Source organism: Drosophila montana, unplaced genomic scaffold, assembly GCF_035044405.1.
Source record: "Drosophila montana isolate Dmon_TW-CO22-7 unplaced genomic scaffold, ASM3504440v1 contig_3029_1, whole genome shotgun sequence".
NCBI classification, from domain to species: Eukaryota; Metazoa; Arthropoda; class Insecta; order Diptera; family Drosophilidae; genus Drosophila; species Drosophila montana.
Genome location: NW_026997904.1, coordinates 739,232 through 754,474, shown reverse-complemented (window position 1 = coordinate 754,474; position 15,243 = coordinate 739,232). Strand labels below are relative to the sequence as shown.

The 15,243-nt window shown below is 42.2% G+C and overlaps 1 long non-coding RNA gene across 8 annotated transcripts; it reads left to right on the top strand.

Annotated features, from left to right (window-relative positions):
• Positions 1-2,569: 2,569 nt before the first annotated feature.
• Positions 2,570-3,404, top strand: LOC135430524 (uncharacterized). Of its 8 annotated transcripts, none has more exons than XR_010436634.1 (4): positions 2,572-2,866; positions 3,013-3,056; positions 3,115-3,206; positions 3,280-3,404. It is a non-coding gene; the product is annotated as an uncharacterized LOC135430524 (long non-coding RNA). The 8 variants fall into 8 exon arrangements; XR_010436632.1 differs by having other exon boundaries at positions 2,573-2,866; positions 3,323-3,401; XR_010436630.1 differs by having other exon boundaries at positions 2,570-2,963; positions 3,115-3,395.
• The last annotated feature ends 11,839 nt before the right edge of the window (positions 3,405-15,243 follow it).

Below are 15,243 nucleotides of genomic sequence, written 5' to 3'. Positions count from 1 at the left end.
CGGTGAAACCCTTTTTAGCACTCGCCTCACAGTGAAAATTGGAGCGGGAGCTGGGCTCGATTTCCTTTGAATTCGCTTCCTGGGCATATCTAATGCGATGCAGCGCAGCGCGGCCCAACTCGGATACGCTCAAGGCCAGACCAGAAATTAGGCCCTAATTGTTGCTTTTTTTTCCCCCTTTTAGTGGTTTTTATATTTTTGGCATAGAGGCTATAATTGGCCCGTTATTAGGCTGTTTCTAAGTTCAGGAAATTGTTGTGCAAATCGACTATGTGTTAGGGTCTGGAGTATTCGCTCTACTTGGAGCTGGAAGAAGACACATGTGCTCAACAGGCCTAAATTTCGGAGTGCGCCATGTGACGAGGTCTGAACGGAGCACTCATATTGATGGAGGAGCCTCAGGGTGGGGTAAGTCGATGGACGATTATAATATATAATTATATTTATAGTAAGGAAAATATGATATAATATAGTAGAATAAATATCTTTATTAAATATTGTCATGAGTTCTGAATGATAGATCTAGGAAGTGACGAATTGTCTACGAACTTGCGAGATTTCGTCCAGAAGGAAATATATTTTTCATTCTTGTTGCTATTTCTAGATTGATTGAGATGTTTTAGGTATAGACTTTAATTAAAAACTGTCAAAGAAACTTTATAAATAGAACTAGCTCCTGAGGACCACCTCATCCATACACTAGCCTTCCAGTTGTGCAGAATGCTTATCAATAATAAACAATACGGGAATATATATATTCCGAGATTATAATTATGTTTTATATTTATTGGACTAGCTACATAGCCTCAGCTACAGCCATACACTAGCTCCCCAGGCTAACATTTAAATTTAACTCGTTCTTAATCTGTGTACTCCCCATCGTAATAGCTATCGATAAGGAAATATATGTAAAGCTAGATTATAATTTTCATTCAAATTATAGTAGGCTATCGTTACAAACTAACTTTATAAATAGAACTAGTTATGTTCCACTTGCATCCATCTCTGGCCTGGGAATTTGAAACCCGATTTTTCTTGTCCAGTTGCCCAAATGATTGGGTCACAGTTCAGCTACTGACAAGCCGCAAATGCCTAGCTATAACAAAGTCTATTACGTACCGGCATCTCAGTTTTCCAGTTATATAAAAGCTGTATTAAGCCCGCTTCGGTGACAGTTTGCACTTGAAGTGGTCGCCCGGCTGGGTACGTGCTGCAATGTGCATTTTCAGAACTTTATTTTTTTCATTATTTTTTATTCTGATTTGATTTCTGTTGTATAGGTTCGAGCATGCGATAAGAAGTGGGGCGCGTCCGAGTGCACACGAGGGCGTCGCGTTTCGGTTTCATCCAAAACAAAGCGCGCATGCAACTGACATTGGCCAGAAGCGTGTCAGAGAACGGGCCCGCAGTCAAATCCACAAGCGATGACGCGGATTCTCTCCACCTGTGGAATCGCTGACTTGTCGCTTGTCATTAGCTCCTTGCATGTGTGTGTGTGTGAGTGTGTCATGCCATTAAAAACAATAATAAATGATTCGACGATTTCGACGAGTGTGTTCGCATTGGAAACCTTGGAATCGGAGCTGCCGCACATCGTCGCCTATATAGTCATATCGTTATCGCAGCGCAGAATTGACAACACACAAATATAATTTACATATACTTTGCGTAATCAATGAGCTACTCGTTTCACGCAACTGCAACTCGATTTGTCCGGCTGATTAATGCGCCCTTTCAATGCCCCAAACAGGCAACAGGCCCCTCCACGCTTAATAACAGGCTGACTCCAACTCGAATTCGGGCTAACTAATAAGAGCGAAACATTCATGTTAATTGGCGACAATTGTTGGTTACGTTTTGGTTTGGGCCCTGTCGAATGTGGACCACATTGGCCAGCTGCTTCTTGCTTACAGATTCCCCCTTAAAAAGAGAGAGGGCGAGAGCAACAATAAAAAAAACTGTGATAATTATGCTATGTAAAGAAACATTGCCTGGGAATTTAACTCATTTGCAGTTTCAAAACTGTCCAAGACATTCAAAAGTGGAGCAAACCAAAAAAAAAAGCAGCGCAAAAAGTTGAATTACAATTCCAATTTTGGGAAATCTGTTTACATTTCGAAGGGCGGCTAGTATTGACAATTATATGAAAAGCTTTCGTGTCTGACAACCTTGGCGCACACAGTAATGCGGAAGATATAACAGACAATGTTAAGTCTTACCGATAACAGCATAAATAATTATTATAGATAATGTAAAGTTTACACATGTTAAATGACCAGTATTTCTAAAAGAATTTTTAGAAATGAAACCTATGTTAACAGCTATAACAGACAATGCTGAGACTTACCGATAACAGCATAAATAATTATCATAGATAATGTAAAGTTTTAATTATGTAACAGATTTTTGAGAAATGATAACTTTTAATTAACAGCTATAATAGACAATGTTAAGTCTAACCGATAATAGCATAAATTATTATCATAAAATTTAAATTACATTGAATGTCCAGTATTTGTAACAGATTTTTCAGAAATGAAGCCTTTTAATGTCACAATGTCAGAATAAACACAAATCAATTTATTCACATTTAAGCATAACTTTCCTCTGCCTTGCCATTATCATCAATTTAATGTACGACTTAAAGTAGAAACGACGATTTCGTTGATAAGTAATCTTTAGTAGTATTATATCGATTATCAACTTCGTTGGCTCCACTCGGAGCCGCGGGAGCTGCTTTGATTAATTGCAACCGAAAGTCGTGGGGGAACTGGTTGCCGGCCGTTTGGCTTTTGGTTAGCTGTCGCCAGTTAATGTTGCCAACTTAATCGCATTTGGACGGGCCGCTTGATAATGTTGTTTACGAGTATGTGCAAAACGATTTGGCTGCAACTCGGAGCCGGCAAACTGGACGCACAGGGGAGACTGGACGCACTCCAGACTCCGGACTCCCGGCTCTGACTGTAATTAATGAGGCTCAGTTGTGTTATTATTAAAAACTTTTAATTACAGCGCGCTGCGTGTCCTTGAGCCGTCTCTTTGGGCCGAGCCAAAAGGTGAGGCTGCAAAAATCCATGTCCTCTAATGAGCCCAAATAAAACCAAACAAAAAAAGTCAGCTAAAACTATTTCAGATTATGTGCCAGGCGATTTTTGCGTAAACTCTCAAGGTAATCCACACATAAAAAGGACACGCAAAATTCTTACGTAAGTGGGCTGAAAATATGTTTTATGAGCGGGCATCATAAATTTATTTTTTCTCGCTCGCCCGGACGACAAGACAAGAATGAAAACGCGCTCTCAATGTTCTGATCTCGTTCCAGAATCGCCTCGCGGCATAACATAATTTTGCCTAATTTACCAGCGTGTTCCAAGGACCCAGCCAGGACAACAGGACACGGGGCACAGCACACAGCACGTGACAAACAAAAAATAGAAGAAATGCAAACAAAACACAAACAACAACAAAAAAATTGTAATCCTCTTTCGACCTGCGTGCAGATTTTTAGCTTGAATTTCGCAGGTCGCCGGCCGTTTGCCAATTTCCACAGATCTTTCGCATTTTTGACCAAAATCTTCCGCTAAGTGTTCGCATTTTTTGGTCTAATTATTTTTTATGAGTGCAGTCCACGTGCAAAAATTGTCGCACTTCGCTATGCGGCCAGCCGCATATCCAGTTCTTTCCATTCACAGTCGACCCGAATCTGAGCCAAATCTTTTTGTTCTCCCGTTGATTTTTTATATTGTTCGACGCTTTATATATTTTTTTTTTCCCAGCCTCTGCTGTTCTTTTTTTGTGGTTTTCGCAACTTGTTTGCCAATTCATTGTTTACAACGCAGGCGACCCAATTTTTAGCTAATTATTGTTCTAGTTATTGTGGTTTACTACGGCGCAGGGTTTGTTTTTTTCTATTGCTCTTGTGTTTTTATGTAAATTGTAGGTTGCATTTAAATGTGGTCTGTGCCATAAAGGAGCTCGTGTGTCTTTTGTGTATCTTCTAGAATTTTTCGGAATATAAATTTTCGATTTCAGGTTAGTTTTGAGTCTAACATCCTTTAGTATGATTTGGTTATATATAATACTAAAAATCATGTCTGCTCGAATTCTGTTAATAGCGATAGAGACATATGTATGATAGAGAAAAACTTCACTTAGGCTTTGTCTGCCGTTTATAGAAATTCTATTTCTCTTTGCCACCCTTTAGCATAATATAGTTATATATTTCCTTGACATCTATTGTGTCATTTTTTTAATGGCAGTATTGGCCAATAATTTTGGCTATAGCATGGCAGGTAGGGATTAACATATGTACTCTAAAGAGTCTGAAAATGAGATTTCGATTTATTTCGGTTCCATATTTCATTAACATATGTTATGTATATGTTTTCCAATTTCTGTTAATGCGATACATACATATGTTTGAATAAAAATACTTATGTTAGGGTTTATATGCAGCTTATACCAATTTTTATTTTCTTTATTCACGAGAATACTAAGATCCTCTGCTAATATACCACAATACAAAATACTACACACATACTCTAGCCTAGGATTTGAACCAGCATCTTCTTGGTTCATTGCACATTAGTTACAAATATGTATTTGCCATAAGCATAAACAACTTAAATGAAGATTACATTTAAGCAGCCTTGGGGCGATTGTTCTAGAATTTCTGCATCAGTTTATATCATATATATCATAGATTTGTGCTGTTCAAACTGTAACTTTCACTCTTATTTTCGACTAGTCTCCGTTGTTGGCTTTTAGGCCGCGCCTAATGAACAATTTTAACCTTAGCTAATGACAACTCGCCAGCCTTGACAAAAGACAGCAGGCCGTATCGAAAATTGCACTTAACTCAGTATGGATGAAGCCAATTCCGTGTCTAACCCATCCGACCAACAACGTCAACACTTTCGCTTCCCAAAATTTCTAGGCAACTGCTGCCCTCTCTCGCTCCCTCTCTCTCTCTCTCTCTCGCTCGCTCGCTCCCTCTCGCCTTGAAGAGCCATAAAGTGTTTTCAGATTTGAGGCCTTGCGAGCTGCTACAATTAAAATGTTAAACAGTAAATAACATAAAAGCCGCACTCGAAATTGCGTGCCTTAAAGTGAAAATTGGGTATAAAGAATTCCGCGTACGCGACTCGACAAAAAGTTGCCTCAAACCAAGGCGCAGCGAATGGAAAAAAAAAGGAATGGACCAAAATCCCAGTGGTTCCGGGAATAAAGGGTATAGTACGAACACCCGAACTAGACCAGTCGATCGGTCGGACACAAAAAACGCACAAAGCGGCATCGTTAAAAAAGGAGAGCGCTTCGTGCTGGGACATTGTGCGTGTTATTCTGAACCCTTTCCGACTGGCTAGTTTTATGTCATTTTCTTTTGATTTTTTCTCTTTTTCGGGAAAAGTGTAGCAAAAAATTGGTGCAGCATGAGCAGAATTTACATAGAAGTGGCCTTGGCGGAGCAGCGACATGGACGATACGATGATGATAATGCCGCTGACATACATATTTCATTTAACTTTTGATTTGGCATCTTGACTGGGCTGTCGGCGTGTTGAGCGGGTTTTTGGGAAAACTGGTTACAAAATGGCTTTACAACTTGTTGTCTCTAATTATGGTCGAAATGGGCCGTAATCCTTTGCTAAATGCAGCAAACAGAGTACGCCCCGTTTCGCCCGAAATCGTCATGGTTAAACGCGACTAATCCTTGCCCAGGACCTGGCTCAGGTCCAGTTCCAGCCAAGCCCTTCACTGAACTGCGACTCTCGCCGACCTGAACCCGGTTCGGTGGGCGTATTGTTTATTTTCGAAATCAAAATATTGGCAAACACACACGGCGAATACGGGAAAAGCGGCGTGCAAGGATTAAGGCGCTGGGCACATCCTTTCGCAACCTTGGCAGCACACAATTTGCGCGCACGCTCGCGATTTTATGACGCTTGCTGCCACATGCCACAAACTAGCTGCGACTGCGACTGCGTCTGCTTCGTCCTTAGTCCTGGCTAATAATGTGCAATTGTTCGGTGCAAAGTTGACTTTCGTTTTTTCTTTTTTTTGTCATTTACTTTTTTAACCCGCGCGTTGTCCTTGCCCAAGCCTTTCGCCTGCAGCCCTTTTGTTGCGGTCGCATTTTTTACGGGTTGCACACGGCACAATTGCAACCTTTTGTGGCAATTGTCGGCATTGTGCTGCCTGCTGCTCGCACTGCGTTTTTTTTTTTTTTAGGGCGAAGGTCCTTTTTTCCGCGTTTTTTTAAGCCTTTTTGCTCTGCTCTCAACTCTTTCTGCCAGAGTTCAGGTCGAGAGTTGACAGAATCGTAAATATAAATGGAAGAATGGAACTTTTTTATGCACTTCGCAGAACCGAGCTGCTTTTTGCTCGATCTTTTTGCTAGGTTTTTTAGCGAAACGATTTTTTAGCAACGGGTTAGGCGGAATTCTAGAACTATGTTTCCCGGAATCGGCATTGATTAGCACGGCTTAAACTGTTTTTTCTTATTTTCAGATTTTTTTACGAGCATTTTCTTTCATTTGAAAGGCTTATAAAGTGCAGCCTTGATTTTGAGAGTTTTTTTTTTATTTTTTATCTATTTTTAAGTCGAAAAGCCAAAAAGTCAAATGTTGCCCGTGGACAGCGACAAAGAAATTCTGAAGGCTTCGCTGAGAGCGTGAAAAATTTGATTGCCTCAAAAAATTGTGGCCAAAAGTTAAAGGCTTAGACTCGTAAAAAAATGCGCCTCAATAGCCACAAAGTTAATTTTCAACCAAATGAAATTCTAGTGAAAAAAAAACTGGCTGAAAGACAAAAAATAGTCGAGTAAAAGAAACGGAAGAAAAAATTGATTTAAACAGAAAATATATATAAGTACCTAGTATTTTGTGAAAAGAAAAAGAAAAATAAAGAATTTAAATCTTGAGAAATGTAAAGAAAACATATTTAATTAAATTTATTTATTATTCTAAATTAATTAATAGTCTTAACATTCCTCCAAGCAACCTCCATTTTTCAACAGTTGGTAGAGGGTTCAGGGCATTCCCTAGTCGTACACTCCCGACTTCTTCACATTTTCGAGACCCTTTTCTTGACTTAGTTTATTGAACTTATGAGAGAGCTCTATTACATTACTATATTACAAAAATCTTTACAATATTTTTTCCCTTTGCTCTTATTCATATTATATAAATTTTTCTGACCGATCCAGCCAATTGCATAGCTGCTTATCAGCCCGCTTAAGGCTCCTACTCTTCTCCATTTTCTTCCACTCTTTCTCTCTTTAGCCTTTGAGCCATGTCCAAAATGATTAGTTCCAACTATAGTCGTATATATGTACATATGTACATATATATTTTAAGCACTTTGCAGGCGTGTCGCGGTCGTATTCATAAATTGAATTTCAATTTTCAGCAGCCAGATCAATTTTCATGCCGGTCAGCAGCCGTAACACCAACGAGGTTAATTATCGGCGCATTGCTCAATGGGAAAAAATTAACATTTTTTGTTGTTGTTGTTGTTGTTGCTTTTTTGTCTGTTTGGTCGGGCAGTCAGTCAGTTAGGCAGTCAGGCAACGCGACGACTTCCTTTTGCAACAGAAGACAAAGAGAAGATCATAAGCCCCAGCCCCAGTCCCGGTCCGTGGAGCTGCAGTCAGCTCATTACGCGGGTCGTGACTTGCCGAAATGAAAGACAAGTTAAATCTGTAAGGGAGCCCGAACAACAATAAAATGCGAGGCGTAGAAGTGAGAAGAAACTGCACTCTGAATGCCCTTCCCTGAGAAATGCATATGCAATTAGAACAAATAAAATGCAATAAAAAGAGTTAAAATCATTTGTTCTTGTTTATTTACTTTTTTTCTTCAAATAAATACGAATTAATAAATATAATACTTTGCCTTGATTTATATATATTTTGGATCCAGCAAAAAAAGACTAAATTTAGGTAAATAATTCCTGCCTAATAATAATTATGAATCAATAGTTATAAACATTACTTGGACAAAATGGAATAGACTTCTAATATCTGGGCAGGAATGTACTGAATCTCATATATGGACCATATCTTAGTCTATATATTGACTTATATTTAGACTGTATCTTAGACTATATATTGCCTTGTGTTAAGACATATATTTTCTATATATTTTCTAATATCTGGACAGGAATGTACTGTATCTTTGGCTATATTTTGACTTAAGCTTGGCCAGAAATTCGCATATATTTTCTATATATTGTCTTATATCTGGGCAGGAGAATTCTGTAGTGTAATATAAGTCAATATATAGCCCAAGATACCTAGGCCCATCTAGTTCAACTTAGCTTGCATGGCAAAATTAACCAAAGTTAAAGGCTAAGTAAAAAAAATATAAAAAAATGAACATAAAGTCAAATCATAACATCTTATATATTTGGTTAAAAACTAGCTTCCATAATAAAAACTAAATGAAACTATGTTCAGTAACAAAACGCCTGAGCAACTCGTCATGACCTTTTGGTTAGGGTATTTAGCCAACTGCAGCCAAGTTATTGCAGCGACAGCGGATGCTTGGATGCTTGTCAGATGCTGATATCAGTCGAAGGCGGCGGCGTCGGCGGCGACGGCGTTGGCAGACGCAAAATGTTAATCTCCATAAAATGAAAACAATGCGCCGGCGCGACGACGATGACGACGACGACGACGGAGGAGGAGATGATCGGCAACGAGGGCCAGCGGCAGCAGGCACAGTCAGTGACTGTCCCAGTGGCAGTTCGAATTCGCGACCAGCTCTGGCCATGCTTCGTGGAGCGCGCTTTTTTGCGCAATAAGTGTGCCAGCAGCAGCAGACGACGACGACGCCAGCAACCGGTCAGCCCCTCACATTATAATTTATGCAGCCGCAGCTCAAGGATCTCTACAAGCCAGCTACCTTACCCCAACCCTCCCCCTCCCCCCCTCCCCCTGCCACTGCCCGCTGTATGTGTGCGTTTAGGTAATCGCCGGGCATGATCTGGCTGCAACTGCAAGTCCAACTCCAACTGCGATGCCGACTATCGTGACAAGCTGCCCGCTGTGATGATGCTGCCCGGGATGCTGTGTGGCAGCCACAAGATCTTGGGGCAACGCCACCCCAGCGTTGAGGAGTGTAAATTACAGCTTGCCGTTGGCCCAACAAACGCCTGACTGGCCATGTTGTTGCCACAGCTGGTTGCAGTTGTTGTTGTTGTTGCTGCCGCTTGTTGCAGTTGCTGGAGCCTGTCGGTTTCATTCAAAAAGTTCAATAGTGCATGCAATGATGCCCAACCGGGCACCGGTTCTTCTGTTTATTCCCATTCTCAGTCTCAGTCTCATTCCCATTCCCATTTCCATTCGGCGGCGGGCATTTATGATCGATGCCACAGTCGATTTCTTTGGCCTGGCCTGCGGATTGTCGTTGAAGCTTCCTTTGCACGCGATTCCCGTGTTGCTCTCAATACCCTGCAATACACGGGAAGTACTTCAGTTGGCTCTTGAGTTATGTTGCTTTCATGTTTAAATGGAATATACTTTTCATCAAATAGTCAACTTCTTGTGAGCAGGTGGCCGGTTCAAATCTCAGATTTGTTGTTTTAATGTTGTGCTTTATGTGCCAAGAATTTGTGGCTTTATTTTCATACAATATTTAACTCTAAAGAAAACTTAATAGGCAGGTTGCCGGTTCAAATCCCAGATTGTTGATTTAATATTGTGCTTTATGTGCCAAGATTTTGTATATTGTGTTTATAAAATATTTAAATTTCTATACAATATTTAACTTTTTTGTCAACTTACAAGGTAGTTTACCGGTTCAAATCCCAAACTGTTGGTTTTTAATATTGTGCTTTATGCGAACTTTTTTTTTATACAATATCTAACTTTTTTTACAATATTTAACTCTCTATACAACATTTAACTTTACAGACATGTAGGTTCGCGGTTCAAATCCCTATTATGACAAAAATACATTTCAATTTCATTATAATTTTAGTCAATAACTTTCATAATTAATGATCAAGATCTTAGTTTCATGGTGGTTAGGACTTTGGTAAGGACATTGCCGATTCGTAAATACCCTAACTTTCTTCAACTTAACTGTTGTTTTTTTTTTGTTCTTGTTGTTGTGTTTATTTTTTTGCATCATTTTATATGCTCAACACCTTCTGTCTACGCTGAGACTCTTGGACATGGACCAAGATCTCAGGGTCTGGGCCTGGGTCTGACTCGCAGTCGCAGTCGCAGTCGGAGTCGGAGACGCAGCCAAAGTCTGGTCACGATTTGTGAAGACTCGTAAAACATTTTTAGCACCTCAACGATCTATATACACGTACATGAGTGCAGCACAGTTTTTCTTGTTGTTGTTGTTTTCTTCTTCTTTTTTTAATGGCATTTTGCATTTTTGCTCTGGCTACCAAACACGACGCCCACTCGAGAGCATTGGCTGTGGGAAACTCTGTCGAACTCTCGCCCTGGCGAAGACATCCTGTCATTAGGCAAATATTTATGTAGATTATTGCCAGGCAGACGGTCGCCAGCTGCTGCTGCTGCTGCTGCTCCTGAAGCTGGTCTAACGGTGCCCAGCAAAAATTAGACCCGAAATTAGCTCGTCGAAATGGTTTTGGGGGCGCAAAATTGGTCGGTGCGGCCTTTGAGTTGGCCCAAAGCGATTAGACAAATTTATGCGCAGCGCCCTCTGGCGCTGGCTGGCGGCATTTTCTATGTGTGTGTGTGTGTGTGTGTGTGTTGACCACGCAAATAATATTCCCGGAAATTGGCAAGGAGTCGAGAGTGTGTGCCTGCTTGGCCAGTTGTGTGTGCGTGTCGTAAAAACTCTTTGCGAATCGGACAGCAGCGATTGAGACAGCGACTGCGGCAGCGACTGTGGCAGCAACTCATCAAGGACATGCGGCACATTAGCGTGACGCTCATAAAGCCAAAACCCGCCAGCTAATCCGTGGAAACCCTAAACTCTACCCTATGCCGGCAACCTCTTTCGGCGCGAGTCTAATGCTAGGTAAGAACTCTTTCGCCTGCGGCTCTTTACTCCTTCGTGCCACAGGTAAACAGCGGAGGCACAAACTGTGAGCGAGGGTGGGAGAGAGGGAGAAAGGGCGAGAGGCAGGAGCTAGTTGGTCTGACGAGTTGACGTTTGCACGCCAATTGATTTGGCATTGAGAAGGCGAACACACCGTAAATAACCCTAAATAAAACCATAAAATCCTTCTGCATGTTGCGCTTTTGTGCTCGGGCTCAAACCCATCCTCACCTTGAGAGAGCCCAGCCATGGGTTAAGATGTTTCCCATTTTTTTTTTACATTTTGTTTGCAATTTTGCTTTTTCTTCTTTTTTTTAGCGAACTCGTAAATGCTGTAAGTGCACATCAGTTTTTTATGCAATTTGTTGTCAACCAAAAGAAATTTTCGATCCTTGTTTAGGTGGAATTGCGTGCGTTTTTTACGCAACGCCACGCAACAGAACGAATACTTTTTGTTTTTTATGAGCCAAAGTTGACTTTTTTAGTGAAAATGATGATAGAAGTCTGGGCAACAGAGAACTACAAGTACCAGGAAGTCATATGGCCAAGAAAGATCATGGAGTGGGAGGAGGAGAGAGTGAGAGAAAGGGAGAGATCAGTGAGCGGCTGCTAGATCATGGGATTCATGGGCCAGAGCACGGCCAACGGGTTAACTGCAAAGCAGGGGCGTGTGGTCGTCTAACCCTACGGCAGCCGAAGCCTTTACCTGCCCACGCCCATAATCCTTTTATGGCAAATAAACAAACACGTCACGGCCCGGCTCGGTACGGCCCGGTACGGCACGGCGGAGTGCAGTGGGAATCCTTTGCCGTATCGGGCCTAAACCTTTGCCTAGGTAAAAAGCAGCTCGCGTAAAGGGTGCAATAAACAGAAGAGTTGATGGCCCGATGAACGGGCTGTGGTGGCCGGTTAGAGTCCAGCGTCCCGCGTACCGCATCCTGCGTCTTGTACACGCGTTTGCCATTGTTGCACGGCCAGTTTTATGGGTGTGTGGTTTTAGCCCTTTGATGTGCATGATCATCCTGTTAATAGAAACCGAAACGGTACCTGGGCCACTGTGCGCTCTTGTCGCGCTTTAATCCTTTCGCAAAACCCTTTGGCCATCATTGCGGCCATCTCCCGAGCGTGTCCAAAGCGATTTAATTAACGCGGTCGCATCTAAGCCCACTGCACCAGGAACAGTAGCTGCGCCTAAATCCTTTCGCTGGCCGAGGGGCGTACTAGCTGCTTAACGCCCAGCGGCTACCGAACGGAACCCATGGCAAAGGGTTGGCCCAGGAGCAGTTCTTCTTCCACTTCCAGCGAAAGGATTTAACTCTTAACTTGCCGTTCGCTATTTTGCCCGGAAATTTTACGAATATTTACCAAACAGCCAAGGCAGTTGACTTTATAAGACCTGACTTTGATGCCGACTAAAGGACCACCCAGTGCAAAGTCGAAAAGTCAAGCCATCCAAAAACTATACAAAATGGTCGACTGAGCTACAAAATGAGAGGATCCCAGACGGATGATGGATAGAGATTACAGATAAGTCCGAGAATTGGATGGACCCTGTTGAAGTCTTACAGTTTCTTTGTTCTGCTTAGGTATGTGCTTAGGAATATTATAAAAGACATTTACTATAAAGATTAAACACCAAGGAAATGATATAATATTACAGATTTTTACATAATTCTAGCATATATCTTAATGCATCCATATAATCCTACGTGGATCAAAAATGATATATTATAATCATTTTTTTATTTATTATAGGAAAAGGAACCCAAAGATCTGCGAGCTGGGAATGTTCGTTCCAGGGAGCTATCCATTAGAAGAACTTTTACTGTACACAAAACTGAAGAAACCTTCATTTAATACCTAAATTACCCAACTTGTTAGTTAATTAAACCTCCCAAAATTAGTTATATTTATGTGCGCAAATTAACGGCATCTTTTTGCGTGCTTTAATTGGACCGTATTGCGAGCAACCAGTTTTACTTCCCCTCCGCATCGCGCGATCTGGCCTGCCCTTATAAAGCTGCTACCCCACCCCAAAACAAAATACCAAAAATAATCAAAATAAAAAACAAACCGTTTGTTTTGAGCTTTTACCTGTGGCTAAATTTAGAACGTCTACCGTTGTTTACTTGTATTTTTTTTTCGCTGACGCTGCTGCCGCAAATACAAAAAGCAAGCAACCCCCCAACCTCCCCCCTCTGCGCACGACCGATCAACGTATTGAACTCTGTGCGACGTCAGCGGCGCCGTTGGCAGCGGCTACGGCCCGTTGGCCCAAAATGCGTCGTTACGTTAATGAGTAATAAAATACTTGCACAACAACAACAACAATTGTGCAAAGATTTCAGTGTGGCTGCCGCTGTTGTTGTTGTTACATTGCCAAAAAGTACAGCGCCATTAAGTGCATGAAAACAACAACAACAATAATAGTGCATTGCGTTTAGCGCATTTCACGCGCGCTTTACACATGCGGCTGCTGCGTTGGCGATTTTTATGGCATTTTAATCGCGAGACGCGCGCGCAAAGCGCACCGAAATGTACGAGCAAAGTGTATTTTGCATGGGCGGCCATGAAGCTTGCTCATCTCGCTCTCTATCCCTCTCTCTCTCTCGCTCTCTCTCTCTCTAGCAGATCGAAGCCCCAACGGCTCGCTCGTTTTGTCTGACGTTCGCTCTCACGCTGTTATTTTTAGTTACATGGGGCTGCTGCTGCTGCTGCGCTGTTGCCAGCAGGGCAGAGTCTGGCGCGTGGGCGTCGCTGCCACTGCTACGCTGACGTCGCTGTCGTTGGTGTAACGCCGCAGCCTCTGGCGCTCTGTTCCGCTGCGCCCGCTCGTCCTCTTTCTCTCTCTCTGTTTAAATTTAGACGCAATTAGCAATGCGCACATTTTTGCGTTGTTTTTGTGTATGTTTTTCAGGCGGACTATAAATTTTTGCCACAGTTTATTTTAGACGCGGCATGCGATCAGGCGCGCCAAACAACTGTACGTTGCTTGTGTATGGGTGTATCTGTGTGCCACATCCTACACCTTAGCTGCCAGTTGCTGTTTTTGGCCAGAAGCAGCAGCCACATGATGTAAACGCTGCCAGTGTGCAATTAAATTGGCATGCACAAGTGCCGCCAGCGACGCTGCAGCCAGCCGCGGGCGGCAGCCTTTTGATCGGCTGCCAAATTGTAATTGGAACGCGAAGGTGTTGCCCGACGTCCGACTCTGCTGTGCGTTCGACGTGGCAACCTTCTAAACAAACCATAAAACGCATAAAACTCGTGACTTTATACACTATGCAACGCAACACGCGCAACACAGAAAGTTGACCCACTTAGCCAAATGCATAAACAACGCAAAATCATGCAACTAAAAGCTGCATTTTATAGAGCTTTAATACCCATGCAAATGCAAAAGATTTATGAAATTGTAAAGCTTTTATTGGAAATCTTAACATTCTCAGAGCCAGCAAGTAACTGAGCTTTTTACTAGTGCACATATTACATACACATGTTCATAGTTCAACGAGCAGCTTTTGCAAGCTCAGCTTACAAGAACGTTACACGCAATGCAGACTGCACATATTGCTTAATGCTCTGTTACTCTCACTCTCACTTTCGCTCCCGTTGCCCCGTGATTTACACATGTGTACGTACATATGCTCTGTTATCTCTTTGCCCATTGATTTAACATTATTTTACACAAACATACATGCTAACATATGTTTATGCCAGGCAAACAACCACAAACAAACTCAAGATTCGTCTGTCCAGTGACTGGGGAAAAGCCATTTATTTTGCTGCCTGGTGTGATTAAGGCGCCAACCTTCGAGAAACTGATAACTCCAAACGTGAGAGTCCGCGCTGCACGTAGACGCAATAAAAACAAATCTAAGCGTTGCCAGACGCACGTGTAACGCGCTCATCAGCCTTGCCTCAAAGCATTGATTGATTCAAATACACACACACACACACACACGTACTTGAATGTGTGCCAGTGTAAGTGACCTTCTCTGGCTTAATTGCCGCGACTGGCATGCGGAATGGGTTACAGTTACAAGGCGCACAGCCGAAAAAATAAATTAAAGTACAGATAATTTGGAGCATTTCTGTGTGTGTGTGGTTATTAGATTGTGGGTGACGCAGGTGTTGCGGTGCCGCCCGCTTCCGCTTGGCGTGCGCACAGCCCCAACAGCGCCAGCAACCTTGTGATCTTGTTTACTGTTTAGCG